The 14,303-nt window shown below is 50.8% G+C and overlaps 1 protein-coding gene across 2 annotated transcripts in view; it reads left to right on the top strand.

Annotated features, from left to right (window-relative positions):
• The first annotated feature begins 546 nt into the window (after window positions 1–546).
• The window catches only part of EEF2K (eukaryotic elongation factor 2 kinase), an 85,027-nt gene continuing 71,270 nt past the window's right edge, over window positions 547–14,303 (top strand). For both annotated transcript variants that reach the window (XR_004438838.1, XM_033217777.1), the window contains exon 1: window positions 547–1,096. The gene's annotated coding sequence lies outside the window, so the exon portion shown is untranslated. The remainder of the gene's footprint in view (window positions 1,097–14,303) is intronic.

The following is a 14,303-nucleotide window of genomic DNA, read 5'->3' as shown; positions in this document are numbered from 1 at the left end:
GTCACTCACTGTTACTACTTTTATATCTAGAATGTGTGGAATTTCTAAAATTTCACTAACAAAGTATCTAGAAGGACCTAATATCAAAGTGTTCACAGCAGTTATTAGTTTTAATTCGTTTTCTTCTTTATACCGTATCCACTCTACCACTCATGCCACAGGTATTAAGCATCTGTGTGCCACCCAGGCCCTGTGTCAAGAGTTAGGAATAACTAGAGGAGATACTAATTTTAAAACTACACAAATAATTGCAATCGTCATACGTGCCTGTTTTTACAAAGCAGAAATCAGGAAAAACAAAGTATTTCCGATAAAACATATTTTAAAGTTATGTACAGAGATGTATACAAACAAGCGATGGGCTTGGATCACTAGTGATTTTGGAAAGGACAGGAGTACAGGAACTAAGCGAGGAGCAGGCGAGAGAGGCGGGAGACGACGGAAGTTGGTCACTCCCTCGAATTGCTCCCTCGCTGCCGGATGCTAGGCCAGCCTTGAGCAGAAGAACCGGACACTGTGTACTCAGCAGGGGGAGTCAGGACTTAGCGCTAACCATTGCACCTGGGGCTGGGAGCCAGCGCCGGAGCCAGGAGGCCGGCTCGGCGGCTGCAGACGCTGTGACGGCCACCTGGGGGCGGCCACGTGAGCGCCACGCCGTGCGCCCGCCAGGCCAGCCCCGCCCCTGCCCGCCTGCTTCTGCTCAACCTAGCCCAGCCCTAGCTCCAGCCTCAGCTCCCCTCCTTCCCGGATCGAGCGCCCGCACTCCCGTCCCTGCAGCCATCCGAGTCCCGCACGCTGTAGCCTGCACGCGAGTCCCTGGCACGCGCCTCCCGCATCCCGGGATCGTCCTAGCGGCCCCCGCGCCCTTCCTGGGATCACTCCGGCGGCCCCGAGCCCCGGGATCGGTCCATCTGCCCCGCGTGGCCCCGGCTGCGTGCCCGGAGCGCCAGCCAGCGCGCCCCGCTCTCCGCTCCCCGGCACTCTCGGGGGGCCCGCCCGCCCTGCACCCTGGAGCTCCGGGCCGCAAGCCTCTGCCAACTCCTCTGGATCCTTGCGGCCGTGAGCAGCGGCTGCCGCGCCTGTCTGCCCGAGGGAGGTAGGTGTGGACGGCGGCCGCCAAGGCTGTGGGGGGCTGGGAGCGGACTCTGCAGGCGTCTGGAGCGTGCTGGGTCTGGGCTTGGGAATGGGGCCGGAGAAGGCATGGAAGGAGAGTGTGGGGGCGCTTCTCCTCTGGTTGTTAAACTCTTTGGGGCTCAGTGCTTGCTTTGGTGAAATGGGGAAGTTGTGCGGATTAACGGCGATGTGGATATGGAAAGCAATTGGCAAGCAATGGGCGGTGATCTGGCTGCAAGTGACAGATAGTTTGGGGGCCTCTGCCCGAGGCGCCCTCGGGGCCCCTAGGAGGGTGGGCGTATCGCTGCCTTCCTGTCCCCTGCAGGGCTCAGAGCCGCATCCCCCACCCTTTCCCCTGACCTAGAGGCCTGCGTCAGCCCGAATTCCCGGAACCTCCAGGACTGTGTAGACGCGCCCTTGCAGCATTGTTGGCTGCGGGAGTTCACTTGTTGGCAGGCGCCGCTGACTTGTGCGCCAAGGGGCTGCGCATTAATAAGCCGGTGGCCGCGCAGGGGTGGGGGCCTCCTGGGTAAGCCCCGGCCTAGATCCTAGATCCCCGGGCCTGGGGGATTTCGGGGAACCAGCCCAGCTGCGCCCTGACTGTGACAGATGGGCCGCATGGGGAAGTGAGATCTGCCCAGAGGGACGGTCCCAGGGAGCCCGACCTCTGCGACCTCGGTGGTGGGTGCTTCTTCAGCCAGGAAAGCAGGAAACACTAGGGCTGGAGTCCTGGGTTGGAATTCTAGCTCATTTGTGCTCTCTGGCCCTCGGTTTTCTCATCGGTAAAATAGGTACAGTATTAGTATCTACCACTTGGTGTCCTTGGAAAAAGTAGATGAGTATGTATATGTCAGGTGCTTGAAACAGTGCCTGGCACACAGTGTGGTAGTCTGTGGCCCCGGGAGACATCTGATGGCCGAGGGCCCTATGGTCCAGGGCCCTGGACAGGCTGTGAAGTCGCAGGGAATTGAGTCACCTAGTCTATCCTAATGTTTTTACCGAGGAGGAAACCGAGGGTCAGAGTGATCCCCAGGCCCACAGAAGCTCCCTAAGAGGAAACCAGTCACATAAACAGATTCTAAAAAGCAAGATGGAGTAAATGGGAATACAGAGCAAACAGGTGGGAGCTGAGAATGCCCACTGTGTGTGTAAAGGGGAGAGGGTGATGGGGGAAGGCTTTCTGGAGCAGGTGATGTTTAAGCTGAGCTGGGAAGAGGCAGGTGGAAGGAAGGTAGAGTTCAGAGATGGCGTATGCAGGTGTCTTCCTTCTCTGTGGCCTCCACAGCACCCAATGTTCATTCCTTTGTTCAGCTATTAATTCAACAAATACAGTAAAACCTCTCAACGACATGGATTTCAGTGTAACATGGCTGGGATTGGCGTCCGCCCTCCTCTCAGCCCCGTTTCTCAAAGAAGTGGGTGCGGTCCGAAGTTCTTACCCTCTGCAGGGAATGGGGAGGCCAGAAGTCAGAACTGAGATGATCACAGTTTACACATATTGGTGTACATTTTAAGAGCTACCGGTTTTTTGGGTGAGGGGTGCGGTGGCTCAGGCCTGTAATCTCAGTACTTTGGGAGACTGAGGCAGGTGGATCACTTGACGTCAGGAGTTTGAGACCAGCCTGGTCAACATAGGGCGCCACCATTTCTACTAAAAATACAAAAATTAGCTGGGCATGTAGGCATGAGCCTGTAATCCCAGCTACTCGGGAGGCTGAGGCAGGAGAATTGAGAATCATTTGAACCCAGGAGGCATAGGTTGCAGTGAGCTGAGATGGCACCACTGTACTCCAGCCTGGGCAGCAAAGCGAGACTCTGTCTCAAAAAATAAAATAAGGAAGATCCGGCCGGGCGCGGTGGCTCAAGCCTGTAATCCCAGCACTTTGGGAGGCCGAGACGGGCGGATCACGAGGTCAGGAGATCGAGACCATCCTGGCTAACCCGGTGAAACCCTGTCTCTACTAAAAAATACGAAAAAACTAGCCGGGCGCGGTGTTGGGCGCCGGTAGTCCCAGCTACTCTAGAGGCTGAGGCAGGAGAATGGCGTAAACCCGGGAGGCGGAGCTTGCAGTGAGCTGAGATCCGGCCACTGCACTCCAGCCTGGGTGACAGAGCGAGACTCCGTCTCAAAAAATAAATAAAATAAATAAATAGGAAAGATCCACCATTTTTTTTTCTTGTGCTTTCTGTAACTGTACAGTACTTTTTGGCTGATTAGGGATATATCACTGGCTGGGTGCGGTGGCTCATGCCTGTAATCCCAGCCACTCTGGGAGGCCGAGGCGGGAGGATTGCTTGAGCCCAGAAGTTCAAGACCAGCCTGGCTGACAGGACGAAACCCAGTCTCTATTTAAAATTTTTTTAAAAAATCTCTGATTTGCTTTTAAAACATTTTACTGTATTATGTGGCAGAGAAAGCTATGGGTCATCAGTATCCATGCTCTCATCCTCCTGGGGCGCTCCCTGGATGACTTTTCCCGGGCTCCCTTACCATTCAGTAGGGCCACAAGGCTGAGTTTTCGCTGCTGAAACGTGTGTCCATTTCAAGCCTGGACCCTAAAAACCTCTCACTCTTTCCTCATTTGTTGGACAAGTCAAGGGGACTTTGAAGGCCTAGAGGAGGGCAGAGCCTCAAGCCAGAGGAGCATTTTTTGTTTTTTGATTTTGAGATGGAGTCTTGCTTTGTCACCCAGGCTGGAGTGCAGTAGTGCGATCTCAGCTCACTACAACCTCTGCCTCCCAGGTTCAGGTGGTTCTCCTGCCTCAGCCTCCTGAGTCTGAGCTGGGACTACAGGCGCATGCCACCATGCCCAGCTGATTTTTGTATTTTTAGTAAAGACAGGATTTCACTGTGTTGGCCAGGCTGCTCTCAAACTCCTGACCTCACGTAATCCACCCGCCTCTTTCTAGTGCTGGGATTACAGGCGTGAGCCACCACACCCACCCGGGAAGGGTGTCTTTACGGTTGTTGTCTTGCTGTGGGAGAGTCCCCAAAGCAGTCTCCTTCCGTCTTTGGCAGGTTGGTGTCTGGTTGCTGGGACTCTGGGAGCTGTGCGAAGAAAGCCAAGGGTGAACAGCAGAAGGCTGGACTTGTTCAAGCTCATTCTCCGGGATTCACTATTTCTGGTCCAGTTCTTACACCTGAAGCAGAACAACTGAATGATCAGGGCTATAGCCAAAGTAATAGCAGCTGGTTGAACTAATTTAAAAGAATCAAAGTGTTTTTTGTTGAGGAAGATTGGTTCTGCTGACCTAAAAGCTGCAGGTCATTACCCCAATGAACTGAGAAGGCTCCTAGAAGGTAGTTAGAGTGATGACCTTGTCTACACCTGGGATGAAGGCGGCCTGGGCCTTAAAGTGTTGCTGGATCAAATGCTTGCAGCCAAGGCTGATGAGCACAAGCAAGGAGGCTTCTTTTTTGTTGTTTTGAGACAGGGTCTTGCTCTGTCACACAGGCTGGGGTGCAGTGGCACGGTCACAGCTCACTGCAGCCTGGAATTCCTTGGCTCAAGTGATCCTCCTACCTCTCAGCCTCCCAAGTAGCTGGGACTACAGACATGAGCTACCACCACGCCTGGCTAACTTTTAATTTTAGTGTAGAGATGGGGTCTCACTCTGTTGCCCAAGCTGGGCTTGAACTCTGGGCTCAAGCAATTCTTCTGCCTCGGCCTCCCAAAGTGTTAGGATCACAGGCATGAGCCGTGCCCAACCATAAGACGGCTTCACACAAAGGAAGGAATGAGTCACTAACACGCTGATGATAAAGCAGAAGATAACAGTCCCCCCCACAACCCCCAAAGTCCCAGGGCTGTGGGACTCCTAGAGAAGCATTTCAAATGGCTGCAGAGTCAGAGGGTGGATGGCGTTCTGTTCTCCAGCTGTGAAGCTTTCAAGATCTAGCAAGGACTAGCAAGCCAGAGGAAGCACCCGGAAGTAGGTGGCTAAACTGAAGAAAATTGCCCTAGGCCAGTGTTTCTTTAACTTCAGTGCATACCAGCATCCCCAGGAGGACTTGCTTACACTTTGATTGCTGGACCCATCCCCAGAGTTTAATTTAGTAGGTCTGTAGTGAGGCTTGAGAATTTGCATTTCCAGCAAGTTGCCAGGTGAGGCTGCTGCAGTGGCTGCTGCGGCAGCTGGTCCCATACTTTTAGAAGCGCTGGTTAAGGAAGTGATGACTGCGTTGAAAGCCCTGGATTCAGCCCGCACCAGCTTCAAACCTAACTCTAGTCATGTGATTTGCGGCAAGTCACATAACCTCTCTGTTCCTTAGTTTTCTCATCTGTAGAGTGAAGCTAAGAGCGACTACTTTCTGGGGTTCAGGGGAGGCTTCCTGGAGGAGATGGCATCTCAGCTGAGACCTGAGGGATGAGCAGACAAGTTGGCCAGGGGATGGATAGGGAGGACAGGCTGGGGTGTGTACCAGACAGAAGGCATAGCATGTTCAGAGCCCAAGGAGGAAGGAGCACATGCCTTCTAGGGAGCTGAGAGGAGTTATGTAGCAAGTGCTTTGTAAGTGATACTGAAATGCTACCAGTCTGTTCTGGGCAGGATTGCAGTGGAGAGGAAGCCAACCAGGGTATGGAAAATGGATTGCTAGATGGGCTGAGACATGGTACAAGTTATTTGTGCTCTTCTTTCATTGGCCAGAATGCAGTCACATGACCTTACCTAGCTGCAAGGGATGCTGGGAAACGTAGTCCCTGGCCTGGCAGGGGAGAAAGGATTCCTGGAGGAAAGAAAGCCAGCTCTCTGTGCCACTGTGGTTTTCAGGTCCCCTCTCTCACATCTTCTCCACCTTGCTCACTTTGCTCTGCTCTGTTGGGTGAATGAATTTTACAGGTGAAGAAGCTGAGGTTCAGAGAGGTTAAGTACTTTCCCCAGCATTCCTCAGCTGATTGTGGCAGGGCCAGGAATTGAATTCATCCCAAAGGCCTTGTTTGGCTAGATCTGGTTTTGGTGCTTTTCAGATCCTCCATGAGCCAGTCTTTCCCACTACAGCCTCAGCCATGTCATTGGACTAAGTAACTCCTATGTGGTTACAACACAGTAGTTTTTTGTTTTTTGTTTGTTTGTTTGTTTTCAGAGGTCTGGGGGCAGGGGGATAGAGTCTTGCCCTGCTGCCCAGGCTAGAGTGCAGTGACACAGTCTTGGCTCACTGCAACCTCTGCCTCCTTGGTTCAAGTGATTCTCGTGCTTCAGCCTCCCAAGTAGCTGGGACTATACAGGTCGTGCACCACCATGCCTGGCTAATTTTTAAATTTTTGGTAGAGATGGGGTTTCGCCACATTGCTCAGGCTGGTCTTGAACTCCTCGCCTCAAGCGATCTGCCTGCCTCGGCCTCCCAAAGTGCTGGGATTACAGGGGTCAACCACCGTGCCCAGCCACAACACAAAAGTCCTTCTGTTTCTCTATTATATCAGCAGGAAGCTGCAGCTTTTCTTCACTTACTCGTTCATTCATGCAGCACGCACTTGTGCATTTATGGTGTGTGCCAGGCATTGTGCTTTGGGCTGGGAGCTGCAGAGGAACAAGACACCGTGCCTTTTGTTCAAGACACTCACATGGTCTGGCCACCGAGAGGGCTGGGCACACAGAGTTCATGTGAGAAGTGAGACGTGCTGTATCCCTGAGCTCACCCACCAGGAGTACAGAGTGTACCGTGGACACGCAGAGGGTGCCCAGCAAGTGATTAAACATTACAATTCAAGCTCCCTTGTGCATTTTGCTAATCAAAGCTATAATTATGATATTTTGTGTTTCATATTCCGAAATGCAGTTTTCAGATTCCTGAAACAATAAAATAGCCCTTGCACGATGACAGTTTTATATGCAGAAAACACAGTGTACTGCAGTGATATTTTTACGAGCCTTTAGCAGAGCAAATGATGACGTATCTCTGGCTTCTGCAGCAGGTTGCTGTTTACGTCGGTTAAGTTAGTTGATTTATCTGTCTCTTTTTTTCTTTTTTTTTTTTTTTGAGACAGAGTCTTGCTCTGTCACCCAGGCTGGAGTGCGGTGGCATGATTTCGGCTCACTGCAACCTCCGCCTCCCGGGTTCAAGCGATTCTTCTGCTTTGGCCTACTAAGTAGCTGGGATTACAGGGGCACACCACCACACCCAGCTAGTTTTTGTATTTTTAGTAGAGGTGGGGTTTTCACCATGTTGGTCAGGTCTCAAACTCCTGACCTCGTGATCCACCCGCCTCGGCCTCCTGAAGTGCTGGGATTACAGGCGTGAGCTACTGCACCCGACCTTGTCTGTCTCTTTTTTTTTTTTTTTTTTTTTGAGACGGAGTCTCGCTCTGTCGCCCAGGCTGGAGGGCAGTGGCGCGATCTCAGCTCACTGCAAGCTCCACCTCCCGGGTTCATGCCATTCTCCTGCCTCAGCCTCCTGAGTAGCTGGGACTACAGGCGCCCGCCACCGCGCCCGGCTAATTTTTTGTATTTTTAGTAGAGACGGGGTTTCACCATGGTCTCGATCTCCTGACCTTGTGATCCGCCCGTCTCGGCCTCCCAAAGTGCTGGGATTACAGGCATGAGCCACCGCGCCCGGCCTTGTCTGTCTCTTTATGGTATGTGGGGACATTTGTTTTTAAAGGGAAAAGGGGAAGAGAGGGTTGGGGAGGGCTCCTTAAAATTATACCAGAGGCCGGACACAGCGGCTCACGCCTGTGATTCCAACACTTTGGGAGGCTGAGGCTAGAGGATCACTTGAGCCCAGGAGCAGCAAGACACCATCTCTACAAAAAAATTTTTAAAATAAGTCAGGCATGGTGGCACATGCCTGTAGTCCCAACTACTCGGGAGGCTGAGGTGGGAGGATCCCTCGAGCCCAGGAATTCGAGGATGCAGTGGGCTATGATTATGCTAATGGACTCCAGCCTGGACGAGAGAGCAAGACACCCACCCAGTCTCTTAAAAAAGAAAAAAAGAGGCCAGGCACGGTGGTTTATGCCTGTAATCCCAGCACTTTGGGAGGCTGAGATGGGCGGATCACCTGAGGTCAGGAGTTCAAGATCAGCCTGGGCGACATGGTGAAGCCCCGTCTCTACTAAAAATACAAAAATGAGCCAGTTATGGCGGCACACACCTGTAATCCCAGCTACTCAGGAGGCTGAGGCACAAGAGTCACTTGAACCCGGGAGGTGGAGGTTGCAGTGAGCCAAGATTTAGCCACTGCGCTCCAAACTGGGCGACAGAGTGAGACTCCATCTCAAAAAACAAAAGAAAGAAATTCCAGCAGATTCATTCTAGAGCTGGGTTTCTCAGCCTCAGCACTGACATTGGGCCAGATCTTCTTCATTGTAGGGTACTGTTCTATTTATTTTAGGATGTTTAGCAGCATCCCTGGCCTCTATCCACTAGATGCTAGTTGCACCCCTAGAGTTGCAACAACCAAAAATGTCTCTAGACGTTGCCAAATGTCCCATGAGGGAGCAAAATTGCCCAAGGTTGAGAGCCGCTGTTCAGGACTTTGTTTCCGATTGCTGCTGTAACAAATTGCTGCAATTACTTAGCGGCTTTAAAACAACAAACTTATTATCTTATAGTTCCTGGAGATCAGAAGTTCTAAAATCTAGGAGTCAGCATTGTTGTGTTCCTTCTGGAGGCCCCAGGAGAAAATCAGTTTCTTTGTCTTGTCTAGATTCTAGGGGCTGTCCTCATTCCTTGGGCTCCTGGCCCTTCTCTCCATCTTTGAAGCCAGCAGTGTGGCAACTTCACACCTTTCTGTCTTTGGTCACACCTCTTCCTCTAACTCTGACCCTTCTACCTCCTTTTTCTTTTTTGGAGACGGAGTCTTGCTCTGTCACCCAGACTGGAGTACAGTGGAGCGATCTTGGCTCACTGCAAGCTCTGCCTCCCGGGTTCACGCCCTTCTCCTGCCTCAGCCTCCTGAGTTCTGGGACTACAGGTGCCCGCTGCCACGCCTGGCTAATTTTTTTGTATTCTTAGTAGAGACGGGGTTTCACCGTGTTAACCAGGATGGTCTCGATCTCCTGACCTGGTGATCCGCTCGCCTCACCCTCTCAAAGTGCTGGCATTAAAGGCGTGAGCCACCGCACCTGGCCTTCTCTGCCTCCTTTTTATGAGGATCCTTGTGATTACACTGGGCTCACAGGATAATCCACGACTGTCTCCCATCTTAAGATCCTTAATCACATCTGCAAAGTCCCTTTGGCCATATAAGGTAACATATTCACAGGTTCCAGGGATTAGGACGTAGACATCTTAGGGGGGCTGTTTTTCTGCCTGCCACATAGACAGTTTGGCCTCAGGGTATAATGAAATTTGCTTATGGAGGGCTTGTAGGGAGCGAAGTGATTTAGGGAGCCGGAGACTGGGGGATTAGTGGGGCATAACAGCAGCTAGTACTTTTGAGAGTCAAGTCTATCCCAGACACCATGTGCCTAATCTCATTGTATCCTCAGAGCAACCCCTGCAGGGGTACTGTTTAGCTGACCCCTATTTACAGAGGAAGCAACTATCCAAGGAAGGCTTTCTGGAGGCCAGGTGCAGTAGCTCATGCATGTAATCAACTTTGGGAGGTCGAGGCAGGAGGATCGCTTGGGGCCAGGAGTTCAGAGGCAAGAGGATCACTTGAGCTTGGGAGACAGAGGCTGCAGTGAGCCATGATTGCACCACTGCACTCCAGCCTGGGTGACAGAGTGAGACCCTGTCTCAAAAAAAAAAAGAAAGAGACCAGAGATCAGCCTGGGCAATGTAGGGAGATGCTCATCTCTACAAAAATAAAATAACATAATTAGCCAGATGTGGGTGGTATGCACCTGTAGTCCCAGGTACTCTGGAGGCTGAGGTGGGAGGATCACTTGAGCCCAGGAGTTGGAGGCTGCAGTTGAGCTATGATTGCACCACTGCACTCCAGCCTGGCCAACAGAGCCAGACTCTCTTTCTCTCAACAACAACAACAACAACAACAACAATAATACAACAAACCCAAAAGAGACAAACAAGAAAGGCTGTCTGGAGGAGGTCAAAATTTGAGCTGCGTCTTGAAGAGATTAAAGGCTTTTGCTAGTGAGTGGGAAAAGGATTCCAGGCAGAGGTGTTACTGGTGGAGGGTGTCCATGTTCTTGGCGTTTTGAGCAAAGAATTGGACAAAACACACGAACAAAAGAAGGAAAGAATAAAGCAATGAAAGCAAATATTTACGGAAAACAGAAGTACACTTCACAGAGTGGGAGTGGGCTCGAGCAGGTGGCTTACAGAACTGCCTGGGGCTTAAACACCCTCTAGAGGTTTCCCATTGGTTACTTGATGTATACCCTATGTAAATGAAGTAGTGGCCTGGGATCAGTCTGATAGGTTGTGGAAAGCCACCAATCAGAGGCTGAAGTGAAGTTACAAATGAAGACTCCTATACAAATGAAGACTTGGCCAGCACCAGCCTGATTGGTTGTGGGAAGGGACCAATCAGAGATAATTTCAGTTTTTCATGTGCCATGCAGAAAAGTTGGGGGTTGCAAAGGGAGTAGCCTCTGTTCCTTTTGTTACTTGGGCGTGGAAAATTGGGATTTTCCTTTTGATTTAGTTTTAGGAGGTCAGCCTGAATCAGCCTCAGGTTCCCTGCCTCCAGACCCTATTCTCCTGCCTCAGAGGCACCTGCAGATAGATACAACGGCAAGGAGGTGAGAAGAATTTGGTGGTGCATGGAGATAGATTCTTGGACTTGGAAACTTGGGAAGCTGAGATGGCAGGGAGGAAGGGATGGATGGGCTTGATTCTGTAAATTGGTTCTTTCATTCTGATGTAAAGTGTACTATTTCTCTCAATAGTTTAAATAAATGTTTATGAGCACCCACTATATGCTAGGGGTACAGACATTAATAAGACACTGATGTGAACTCTTAGCATGATGCTTGACTTAATCATTCCTAATGCTGCACCCCAGTAAATAAACACTGAGCAGCCATGTGCAGTGGCTCATGCCTGTAATCCCAGGACTTTGGGATGCTGAGGCGGGCAGATCACTTGAGGTCAGGAGTTCAAGACCAGCCTGACCAACATGATGAAACCCTGTCTCTACTAAAAATACAAAAATTAGCCAGGCATGGTGGCGGGTGGCTGTAATCCCAGCTACTCAGGAGGCTGAGGCAGGAGAATCACTTGAACCTGGGAGGCAGAGGTTGCAGTGAGCCGAGATTGCACCACTGCACTCCAGCCTGGGTAATAGAGCGAGACTCCGTCTCAAAACAAAAGAAACACTAAACAGAAAGGTATTTGAGTTCATGTTGAGCACCTGTGCACTGAAGGCAATACAAGGTATGGGGGGAGGGATGGAGACAGCAGTGCAGACCTTAGGATGTCACAGCCTGCCTGACAAGTCTATTGTCTAGAACAGGGTCCCAGCTCCTAATGGTGGGGCCCAGGATGCAAACCCTGGCCATGCGGCTATAGAGCACAAGCTGTTAGCTTCTGTATTGGGCTTTGGTTTTTGTTTCTTGTTTGAAGGAAACTGGGGACTCTAGCTAGGGTTTAAAATAGCTTCAGAACAAGCCAGGTGCAGCCCTCAACAGCCTAGCGCTGTGCAGTTCCGCTCCCTTAAGGTTGCCTTTTCAGGGATAGACTGTCACTTCTGGACCTAGCAAGTCCTGCCATTATCAAAGGAGAGTCCAGTGTAGCACCTGGTGTGCGGTCAGTCTTTCACATGCATTGTCTTTCTTATTTCCATAGAAATTATGCCTTTTTGAGGTTGATAAGCAGATAAGAAGCTCTTCTGCTTTTTTTTTTTCTTTTTTTTTTTGAGATGGAGTCTTGCTCTGTCACCCAGGCTGGAGTGCAGTGGGTGACAGAGCTCATCTTGGCTCACTGCAAGCTCCGCCTCCCAGATGCACACCATTCTCCTGCCTCAGCCTCTCAAGTAGCCGGGACTACAGGCTCCTGCCACCATGCCCGGCTAATTTTTTGTATTTTTAGTAGAGACGGGGTTTCACCATGATAGCCAGGATGGTCTCGATCTGCTGACCTCGTGATCCACCCGCCTCGACCTCCCAAAATGTTGGGATTACAAGCGTGAGCCTCCGCGCCCGGCCACTCTTCTCTTTCTTATCACACATTCACAGCACAAAAGCCACACCGTCCCTTCTCTGAATTCATGCTAAACTGTGAGAAACTCAGCTTCTTGTAGTTTGTGGAATAAGACAGTGTTCTTGGCATGGTATGTAAAGGAAGCAGACGGCTGGGCACTGTGACTCAGCCTGTAATCTCAACATTTTGGGAGGCTGAGGCGGGAGGATCACTTGAGACCAGGGGCTCGAGACCAGCCTAGGCAACAGAGCAAGACCCCGTCTGTAATAAATAAATAAAGGAACCAGAAGAAGACCTACCAGTGTAGGGATAGGGTGGGGAAGGGAAGTAGTAAGGGGAAGTAGAGCTAAAGTCTCATTTATCATACCTGGAAATCAGAAGATAGAATCAAAATAGATAAGAAATAATCCGGGCCGGGTGCGGTGGCTCATGCCTGTAATCCCCGCAGTTTAGGAGGCCAAGATGAGTGAATCCTTTGAGTCCAGGAGTTTGAGACCAGCTGGGCAACATGGTAAAATCCCATCTCAACAAATATATACAAAAATTAACTGGGTATAGTGACTTGTGCCTGTGGTCCCAGCTACTCTGGCGGCTTATGTGGGAGGATCACTTGAGCCTGGGAAACAGGTTGCAGTGAGCCAAGACTGCACCACTGGACTCCAGCCTGGGTGACAGAGCGAGACCCTGTTTCCAAAAAAAAAAAGAATCGGAGAAGCATATTATTTAGTTATACACACACACACACACACACACATATATATATTAGAGAGAGAGAGATAAAGGTAACACTGAGAATAGTTGGAAGTGGTTGCCTCTAGGGGTGGGAAGTAGGGCCGCCCATGCACAGTTGCAAAGGTTGTTCACTAGAGTTGAGCAGTACCCCACCTATATGATCATATACAGTGGCCCTAGTAAGAAAAAGGTGTTTAAAGTATTTTTTAAATTATATATAAATAATATACAGTGGCCCAAAGCCTGGCTGGATTTGGACAGAGTCTTACTCTGTCGCCCAGACTAGTGGCACGATCTTGGCTCACTGCAGACTCTACCTCCCGGGTTCAAACAATTCTCCAACCTCAGCTTCCTGAGTAGCTGGGATTACAGGCACGCGCCACCACGCCCTGCTAATTTTTGTATTTTTAGTAGAGATGGGGTTTCACCATGTTGGCCAGGCTGGTCTCGAACTCCTGACCTCAGGTGATCCGCCTGCCTTGGCCTTCCAAAGTATTGAGATTACAGGAGTGAGCCACCATGCCTGGCTGGTTTGGGGCTTTTCATATTGCACGTGACAGAAAACCTATCTGTAACTAGCTAAATAGCCCTTTCCCCTACTGCCCCCTAAAAGGCGGGTTTATTATATCATGTGATTCAGAAATCTACGCGGGGCTTGGTAGTTTGGTTTCAGGAACATCTGGATTCCAGGTCTCAAATGACATCATCACTTCATTTTCCTCTTTCTCTGGCTCTGCCCTCCACCACACATCAGCTTTGTTCTGTGTTGGTCTCAGCCCCAGTCTCAAGTTCACATTCAGCATGAAAAGGCTGATCACCTCTTCCAGTTACTCAAGCAAAAAGCCCCAGGTTTGCTGCAATGGGCTAGAATAGGTTGACTCTAATCACATGACCACCTCTGAGCCAATCTCTGTGGCCAGGCACCCCAGTGATTGGTTTAGGCCTGGATCTTGTGACATACTCCTAAACACATGACTTGAGGGTAGGGCAGAGGCAGATCCTCACACAGAAGCTGGTGCATGATTCCAGGTGGCTGATCAGTCACCTGTGTCCATTGTGGTTGGAGTCAAGGGCGTGTGGGTTGTACTGGACATATACTAGTGTGTGCATTGGCCAGCTTGGGGGGCCCTGCGTTGGCTTTGGGATGCTGGTTCCCAGGAGTGACGGTGGGAAGATTCTACCTGCTTTCTACAGTAGGAAGACAGGTCCTGGGGTGAGGGTGAGCCCTGGGGGGACCAGTGGCCACTGTGGCTTGACCCACAGGCCTTGACCTGAGCATTGCAGGCGTAGTTTCCTGCCCCTATAACTGCCAGATCGAAACTCAGTGAGACAGTGGTTTCCGTGGCCAGAGCCTGAAATAGTCTATTCCCGGAGGATCCCTGAAGAAGCTTGGCTTTGCTACGAGCCAG

Source organism: Trachypithecus francoisi, unplaced genomic scaffold (genome assembly GCF_009764315.1).
Source record: "Trachypithecus francoisi isolate TF-2019V2 unplaced genomic scaffold, Tfra_2.0 Lachesis_group10, whole genome shotgun sequence".
Lineage (NCBI taxonomy): Eukaryota > Metazoa > Chordata > Mammalia > Primates > Cercopithecidae > Trachypithecus > Trachypithecus francoisi.
The sequence above is the reverse complement of the archived record's forward strand: the minus strand, read 5'-3'. Positions and strand labels throughout refer to the sequence as shown.